This window comes from Solanum tuberosum, unplaced genomic scaffold (genome assembly GCF_000226075.1).
Source record: "Solanum tuberosum cultivar DM 1-3 516 R44 unplaced genomic scaffold, SolTub_3.0 scf00236, whole genome shotgun sequence".
NCBI classification, from domain to species: Eukaryota; Viridiplantae; Streptophyta; class Magnoliopsida; order Solanales; family Solanaceae; genus Solanum; species Solanum tuberosum.
This window is the reverse complement of record NW_006239160.1, coordinates 641,573-651,076: the sequence shown is the minus strand read 5'-3', so window position 1 is coordinate 651,076 and position 9,504 is coordinate 641,573.

Sequence of the window (9,504 nt, the reverse complement as noted above, 5' to 3'; positions counted from 1 at the left end):
TGGATTTAATCTATTTATCATGAATTTAATTTGACGGGCTAAGGTGTCCAACTTAAACCTAGGCTAGATATTCGATTGATGCCCGAAAGGGATTAATAGAAGTTAATTAATTGGTTTATGCTTGCAATTTAGGGTTGATTTTTATAGTTTGCTTAAGAGAGTAATTGTATACTAATCTTGATTGCTAAATCTGTTCAAAAGATGGATTTCAGTAAAGTAGTGGGTTGATTTGTGATTTCCATAAATGAGACCGTAAGGAGACTTTATGCTATGATACTTTGATATTGAAAGAAGATAAGTGTCATTAAACAGTTCCCGGCTTATCCATATTTGTTTAGTATCTTTTGAGAACGCACATTGACCCCTATTTGTCATCAATGCCAACCCCCACATCCCGAGATTGTCTCTTACTTGCATAATCCATATTCCTAGTTTAACGGTGATAAATTGATATCTAAATCCTTTCATTAAATTTGATGGAATAATCCACCCTTTTCTTCTAATTGCTACAAAGAATTGGTTGTTTTCCTAATTTTCTAGTTGAACTCATTGCACTATATAACTCTGTAGGATTCAACCCCGACTCTTTGTTGGGTTTTATCGTAACGATCGCTTATTCTCTTACTTATTTTGAGGATAACTTGAGCGTTATAAAAAATGACATTGTTGCCTGGGAGTGATGGCTAATAATTCAAGTTGTGAAGTTAGTTTGTGAACTCATTTATTCGTAGTAGATTACTTATTTGGTGTTTTTGTTGTGTTCATTTGCAGGTGGAAACATGAGTCGAGATGGAATTGACGATGCTAGTCATTATGGGTAAAATGATAATGCCGGAGATATGGATGACATGAATCCCAATGTTATCAAGAGAATTGAAGCAATTCAGTTACCTCCTACTCCAAAGAATGACATATTTAATGTAACCGAATCAATATTGTTGCTGATCAAAATGAGAGGACTTTTTTGAGGCCTTGATCATGAAGCCTTCATGATCATCTTCGAATTTTTGTGAACGTGTGTGAGACTTTCACTGTTCAAGGCATTTCACAATAATCAATGTGGTTGAGGCTGTTCGTTTTTTCCTTGATGAAAGAAGCAACTAAGTGGTTGATTGAGCTACCGCCAAATTTCATCACTTCATGGGATGAATTGACCGAGGCATTTCTTGAAAGGTCCCCCCCCTACCTTCAAAAATGGTGAAACTAAGGGACGACATTCAAAATTTCAAAAGAGTAAATTGAGAACACATTAATGAAACATGGCTACGCTTTAAAAGGTGACTATTATAATGTCCAAATTGTGGTATTCCAGATAGGTTGTTGTTGCAATACTTCTATAGAAGCCTTAATACAGTGAACAAAGGGTTTGCTGACTATCTCATTTAAGGGGGAATGGTGAGGCAATCAGTTGTAGTGGCTTCAAGGCTACTTGATGATATGAAAAAAATCAATCGAGCTTGGCATACTATTGGAGATCGTGTGTCCATTCCACAATTGGGGATGATCAAAATGAAAAAAAAAAGAAGAGAAAACCTGAGAGCGTGATGAAAGCATAGCTAAATTGACGGTTCAATTCGAGATTTTGTCAAAGCATGTCATGGAAAGTGGTATCAGATCTTTGAATGCAATTGATATAAGTCATGGGAGTACTACCTTTAGGAGTTCATGCAATGAAAACATGAAATTGAGAGGCGGCCAAAAGGTGGGTTTTCGGGTAAGTTACCCAAAGCTTATCGAAAATCAAGGTTGGAATGGGAGTAGTGATGGTAGTTGAAAAGATCTTGATTGGTGTGATAGAAGGGAAATCTAAGAAGGAAGTGTCACGATCCAAAGTACATCTTAGACGTGACATGGCGTATAAGACCCCGAGAGGCCCTACACAACCCACTTGACATTCATATACACAATATAATAGACGAAAGTAAAGATTCTCATATGAATAAAAGAGTTTGACATTAAAGTAGAAATCTACCATAATCTTGATAAGCCATTATGTTACATAAAAAAAATGGTCGGGATGTAACCTATACACCACGTACAATATCTAAAACCTAAAACATAGGAAATGAAGTAAAGGCAACATGGTCCTCGGAACGTGAGGACTCACCAACTCTATTAACTTCAAGTGATCACTAACTAGCCACGAGCGGAAGGAGAGGAAACGTCACACCCTACATTATTAGACAATGTAGGCACAAGTAGGCATTAGTACATAGAATGTACTAAGTATGAGGGATATGCATGAAAACATGAAACATGATTGTAAGGGGACGTAATCGAAAACATGATGTGAATGACCAAGCTAATCATAGATAAACCTTTAAAGAAACTTCATAAATCATGAACGTGGTAAATGCATCTTAAGATCATAAGGAAAGCTTCACAAAATCTTTAAGGACAACTTAGTTCATTTTGTGGGATATTAGCTTTAACCGACAATAGACCATGTGAGTTATAATATGGAATCTGATGTAACTCCTACATCGAGAAGGGAGAGCCTACTTGCCAAGGTAGAACCCTGTATCATATCATATTCTATTTGTGGATCCACTAACTAAGTTATTTAAGAAAATCCTACGGGGCACATAGTTTGGAACTAGAGGTTGCTACTAGATGATGAGTGGTAGATTTACACTCATTTGAGGCCTATTTAGGTTAACAATTAGTTTCCTCAATGCCTAATTACGTCCTATTCTAATGATCTTTTGATGATTTGTAACTATGAAGGCTAAAGGATAAGACAAGGATGGATGTTTTGAAGAATGACCAAGAACATGCAAAAAAGTGTAAACTCCACATTGTTGATCACCTAACAAGAAGGGCAGAATAAACAACTTCAAATAATAATATGTTTATCTGTTATTTTCGTTAAGCAGAGAACATAATATGTAATATGAGATTACTAGTAATTTTTCAATAGATAAAATGACTTGAATTTTAGCTCACTTTTGAATTGGTACCCCAAAGCATTCATCTTTTTAAATAAATAGTTATTATATTCTACAATCCAGAGTAAATAGTGCTATCAAAGAGATTTCAAGGTCCAACAAGGTGTTAAAAGAAAATAATTAAGAGTTAAATAAGTTTTACTATTCAAATATCAAGTTTTTAATATGATATGTTATATATGTTAAATATGTGTCTTGTATTTTTAAGTAAAAAAACTATAGTTAGATGACTTTATTGTCCTAAAAATAAAAGTGTGTTTGATAGGATATCTTCATAAGTTAAGTGATTTTGTTGACCTAAAAAAACAAAAATAATTTTACTAAAATATTCTCATAAATTTCGTTACCATCCAAGCAACTAACTAATAAAACAGTAATTTAACATTAATTCTAATACATGTAGAAGCTAAATGGATTATGAATTGACAACGTTAATCATGTGTATGTCTATACAGTCATGGTTCTTGGATTTATTGTGTGCATATATAGTAGTTGAACGTTCCATCAGACTTGAGCTGATTTGATTTGATCGACCACTAATTATGTGTACAAAACTCATTGGCCTAGTTTAATTTAGCTACTATCACTCATTAATATTCATCATTGTCATTAATGACTTCACTTAAAATTGAAGTGCAATGTATCCAAGAGTCGTATTAACACCTCATAATAAAGATTTCAAAATTGTTTTTTAGAACCTCGACGCATGTAAAGCGTAACAAAATGAAGCAAATATAATAATGGAGAAGTCATGTCAAATACAATAAAGAAGAAAATAGTAACAATACAAAATAATATGATAACTGAAGCAAATGAAATACTAAAATCGAAGAATGTGATAATAAGTGAGTAGTAATAACAATATTGTGAAATTAGGTTTTGAGTCTAACTCACACCCCAAAAGTTAACTCAAAGGGAGGAGGATTGTCCAAGTCTTATAAGGAGTCCACTCATCTCATTAACCATCAATGTAGGATTTTTGTCATCTGGTGTGTGGGCAATTTTGATTGTGTGGGCCCAACATTGGGTGAGATGGGCCCTACTCTGATACCAGGTGAAATTAGATCATTGACCTAACTCACACCCCAAAAGTTAACTCAAAGGGAGGAGGATTGTCCAAGTCTTATAAGGAGTCCACTCATCTCATTAACCATCAATGTAGGATTTTTGTCATCTGGTGTGTGGGCAATTTTGATTGTGTGGGCCCAACATTGGGTGAGATGGGCCCTACTCTGATACCAGGTGAAATTAGATCATTGACCTAACTCACACCCCAAAATCTAGCTCAAAGGGATGAGGATTGTTCAAGCCTTATAAGGAGTCAACTCATTATATTAACTACCAATGTGGAACTTGTCATTCTTTAACAAATATTGATAAGTAAATTAAAGAATGTTTGACTACCTACTAACTTTCTACTCTTATCTTCACCCTCCATATCTTCCTACCTAGAGTCATGTCTTCGGCACGTTGCAAGTGTCACTACAACAAAATTAGCTTTTAGCAGCAATAAATATACTCATAAACAAAGAGTGCTAAAAATTTTACCAACATTAGTTGATTGTCATTGGATCCAATGTCGGTATAGGTTTTAGGGACATTTATAAAGAGTGTTGATTGCTGCTAAAAATACATATTTAGCGGCATTAAGCTATTACCGTTAATTAATTACCGCTAAAAATTATTTTTGATATAGTATACAATCATGTCCTATGTAATTATCTCGACCCAATACTTCTCCATCATACCTCCATAAACCTCTCTAATTGAAAGAAAAATTCCAAGGATAAGCATAAAATTAACTTTATGATTCCTTTCTTAGAAATACATCTTTTAATTAATTAGCAACTTGCTTTGATTGGAGATTTCCAATTGATTTCTTCAGTATTTTCTAGGATTATAATAAACATAATTGTTAGAGTACTTGTATCTTTATATATATTTTTATATCTATTTTATTGTTAAAATGTCGGCATCATGGTCATCACCATGACTATCAAAATCATTATTCAATAATATATAATTAACAGAAGAATTAAGAAGAAGTAATTAGAAGCTAATGAAAAAATCAAAACGATTGTGACAAAGAGTGGACTCTATTAAGGAAATTACGTGTGTGCACATGGAGGGGTCTTCTATTTCTAAATTTTAATTAACTGATAATGACAAGCACCTAGTTTCAAAAATATAATTTCTAATTAATTAATTGTCAGTTAAGTTGCACTAAACTTTTCTTCCCTATTTACTAGACTAGAGTTGTTTTTAAAGTAAAGTTTTACAAATTTATGTGCATATCATTTTCATAATAATGCATTACTTGAATGATATGCAAGTGTTTCAAAACTTCTTCATTAATAATTAGTTGCTAAAGAAATAAGCTATAGTTTTTTTAATCAATTAAAAGTCATGATTTATGTGGTCTGCTTAAATTTGAAAGGTACATAGCTTTAAGGGTGAATAACATTTTATTCCTTTTCCAATTTCAGTAAATTATTCGACTAACCACATTAAATTTTCAATTACATTGAAATATATGATATTGATTCTTCAAATTAACCGATGTTAAACATTTAACATAATTATTATTTAAAAAGTTTAAATAGATAAATTCCGCTACTATAAACATTGCCAACTCAGTAATTTCTCCGACGCATCAAATATTAGGAATTATTAATATTTAATCCATATATTTTAATTAATTGAAGATTTAATATTCGTAGTCAAATAATATAAGAAATAAAATTGAAATAACGCAAGAACACAAAAATAAAAGAGTTGTGTTGTAATTGCACTATTTTCCTTGCTCCTAAGAGTAGGGAAATATGGGAGTCCAGAATCAAAGGGCAACAAAAATTTTTAAAAATTTCAAAAGAACAACTAAATTATTTATCAAATCAAAAGGGTAGCTAATTTTAACGGCGTTAAATCAGAGTTTCCGCCGCAAGGCGCAGAAATCCATGCGCCTTACAAGGCTATGACAGCTTTTAGCCTTGTAAGGCTATGACAACTTTTAGCCTTGTAAGGCTATGGCAGCTTTTAGCCTTACAAGGCGCAGGCCCACCTGCGTTTTGCAGGCTGTTTTTTTAAAAAAAGAAATCGTTTTCTGAATTGAGTAAAAATTTGCGAATCGAATTCCATTTTAGCATATGAATTTATACTAAAAATTCGAGGAAAAAAAGTATGGGCGTGGGAATACTTTTCAAATTTTTAGTTTATGCTTTTTATATGTATTTTTTTTAATTATTTTTAAAAAAATTTATTTATTTGTAATTTTAATATAGTATTTATTAAATTATTTTTATTCACGTTATCTAATAATTTTTTACTACTAATTGAAGTATTTTATTTTATTTTTCGTTGAAACATTTACCGCGTGAAACTTTTACAGTGTTGATTTAATTCAATACTGTAAAAATATGTCACGCGAAACTACAGTGTTGATTTGATTCAACATTGAAAGTTTCACGTGAAAATATAATGAAACAAGGCGCAAGAGGTTTGACTTGTGACAGGTGAAAACAACACGGTATACTTGTGACTTTTTTTATTTTTTGTTTTACTTTTTTTTTCGACTTTTTAGTTTAAATTCCTATGCTAAAATGGAATTCGATTCGCAAATTTTTACTCAATTCAGAAAAAGATTTATTTTTTAAAAAAAAAACAGCCTGCAAAACGCAGGTGGGTCTGCGCCTTGTAAGGCTAAAAGTTGGCATACCCCTACAAGGCTAAAAGCTGCCATAGCCTTGTAAGGCGCATGGGTTTCTGCGTCTTGCGGCAGAAACCCTGATTTAAATGCCGTTAAAATTAGTTGTCCTTTTGGTTTGATAAATAATTTAGTTGCCTTTTTGAAATTTTTGAAAAATTTTATTGCCCTTTTGGCTCCGGACTCGGAATTGTGGTTGGCCTAAGGGAATTTGGTGTATGTAATTCAAACTAGATTATTAAAATTTATATATTCAACAGCTATAAAAAAAAATATGCATTTAAGATGTTGGTCAAATTGTTATGCAGATTGAATTTCGAAAAAACAAAAAGTAAAATATAAATTGAAACAGAGAATTTTAGTTACTCCGATCCTTTTATATGAAATTAGGATCCGGCTCCCCTCCATTATCCCTTTCCTCCATTTCGTCAAATGCACCTCTAGATGAGAGACATGTATCTTATTTAAAATTTAAAAGTCAAGATTATATTATATTAACAAATATCATAATCATAGTTAAGTCAACTAATTTTAGAAAACTATTCTCCAGATTTGATAAGAACTACAATATAGGAATACAAAATTTGATATTTATTAATATCATTAATTTCATCTTATATTTTTACACTTAAACATTAAATTGTATGATATTTAAGGTGAGAATCAACTAAACAATTTTATGTACTAGTAAACTTTATTCTTGAAATATTATAATACGTTGAGAAACAAAAAAAATGAAGAATTATCAATGTTGAAAAAAAAAACCATAAAATAAAAGAACACGAAGCAAAAATAAAAAATAAAAAAACAAAAGGTTTTTAGAATTAAACGATACCAAAATTATTCCAAGGAGAAAATGCGGCTATTGTACATCTGAAGGGAAAAATATACGTTTTTAAAAAAATACTCTTTTATCTTTTTTTTTGTGTGAAATAAAAGAAAACATTGTTTTAAATGCAAATGTTTTTAAAGATTATTATTTATCACATTAAATAAAAACGTTTCATGTTCAACAATTTTAATATTTAAATATAAAAATATAAGATGAAATTAATGATATTAATAAATATCAAATTTTGTATGGAATATATTGTAATTCTTATCCAATTTGAAGAGTAGTTTTTTAAAATTAGTTGACTTAACTATGGTTATGATATTTGTTAATATAATATAATTTTGACCTTTAAACTTTAAATAAGACACATGTCTTTCATCTAGAGGTGCACTTGACGAAATGGAGGGAAGGGGTAATGGAGAGGAGCCAAATCTTTAAAGGTCAAGATTATATTATATTAACAAATATCATAATCATAGTTAAGTCAACTAATTTGAGACCGAGAAAGTACGATTGAAGGACAATTAATTGTCCATTAAGTATCAGCCATATTGAATTAGAAAGTAGTTTTATAGCTTGTTTGGCCAAATTATAGCTAGAATGTTTGGAAAATCTTCTAAAATCAACTTATTTTGAGAAGTGTTATAAAAAAAGTACTTTCGGTGAGGAATAAAAACACTTTAATATTATAAAAATTTGGCCAAACTAGCTACTCTCTCAGCTTCTTTTAGTTGTCATAGTTTCCTTTACAAGAGTCAAACAATATGAATTTTGACTAATATTTTAAGGTGTATTTTTTCATCATATTGATATGGAAAAAAAAAGCAATTTATAGTACTTTCCGTATAATTTTTGAATATGTAAAAAAAAAATCTTAAATATCGAATGAATATAATCTAATTTAGCTTTGAAAACTAGTCGAATTAACTCTCGAGAAGCGCAACATAATAATAAAAAGGAACTGAAAGAGAACTCATTATATTGGTTTTGTTCCTTGACAATAGTTTTGATAGAGAGTGCCTCGTATTCTCCTCCAAAAACAATAATGACACTGATTAGATCATAGACTAATTGAGCAAGTAGTTGCATCCATAAAGCTCACCAAAGGCATGAATTTGGCAACGATAAAATTCAATCCGTACGTGTGCAATTAACCATATTGGTGATTTAATCAGGTGTTAAAAAGGGAATGAAAAGATAGACCTAAAATTACAAGAAATTATCTCGAAGAAAACTACAATCTCTTGGAAATTTAGGGGTGCACATTCGATTTTTCGATTTGGTTTTGTAATATTTGATTTGAGTTTTTTTATTTTTATAATGAAGAAGTGTAACTCGATCAATTCGAACCAAAATAAATTTGGTTCGCTTTGATTTTTCTATTTTTGGTTTGGTTTTCTTTCGATTTGGTTAATTATTCGGTTATGCAATAATTAGAAATATAATCGAAGTTATATTTGCAATTTAAATATATATAATTTGGTATTTTGGTTTTTCAATTTTTATTTTTCTAAATCCGAAACCAAACAAAAAAATCAAACAAAAGAAATTATTAATCCAAACCAATCCAAATTAGAATTCGATTTAATTTGATATAATTTTTCGGTTTAATCCAAATAGTGCACAACCTACCTGGAATCATTAAAGATGGACCTAATAGAAGAAGAAAAATCTATCTTTCTCAACATCTATTAATACACTTAGGGTGTGTTTGGTACAAAGGAAAATCTTTTCCTAGAAAACAAGTTGATTTTTGACTTATTTTCTCATGTTTGGTTGGTGAGTAGAAAATATTTTCCGGAAAAGATTTTTAGTGTTTGACTTATGAATGAAAAATATTTTTGAGAAATATCTTTTATTTTAACTAGAGTAGAAAATAATTTTTGAAATTGAAAATATTTTTTAAAAATAAACTTAAATTTTTTTTGGGGGTGGGGCGGGGTGGGTGAGGGGGATCGAGGGTAGAGGTGAAAAATTGAAATTTTGAAGTTGAAAATATTTTTTAAAAACAAACTTAA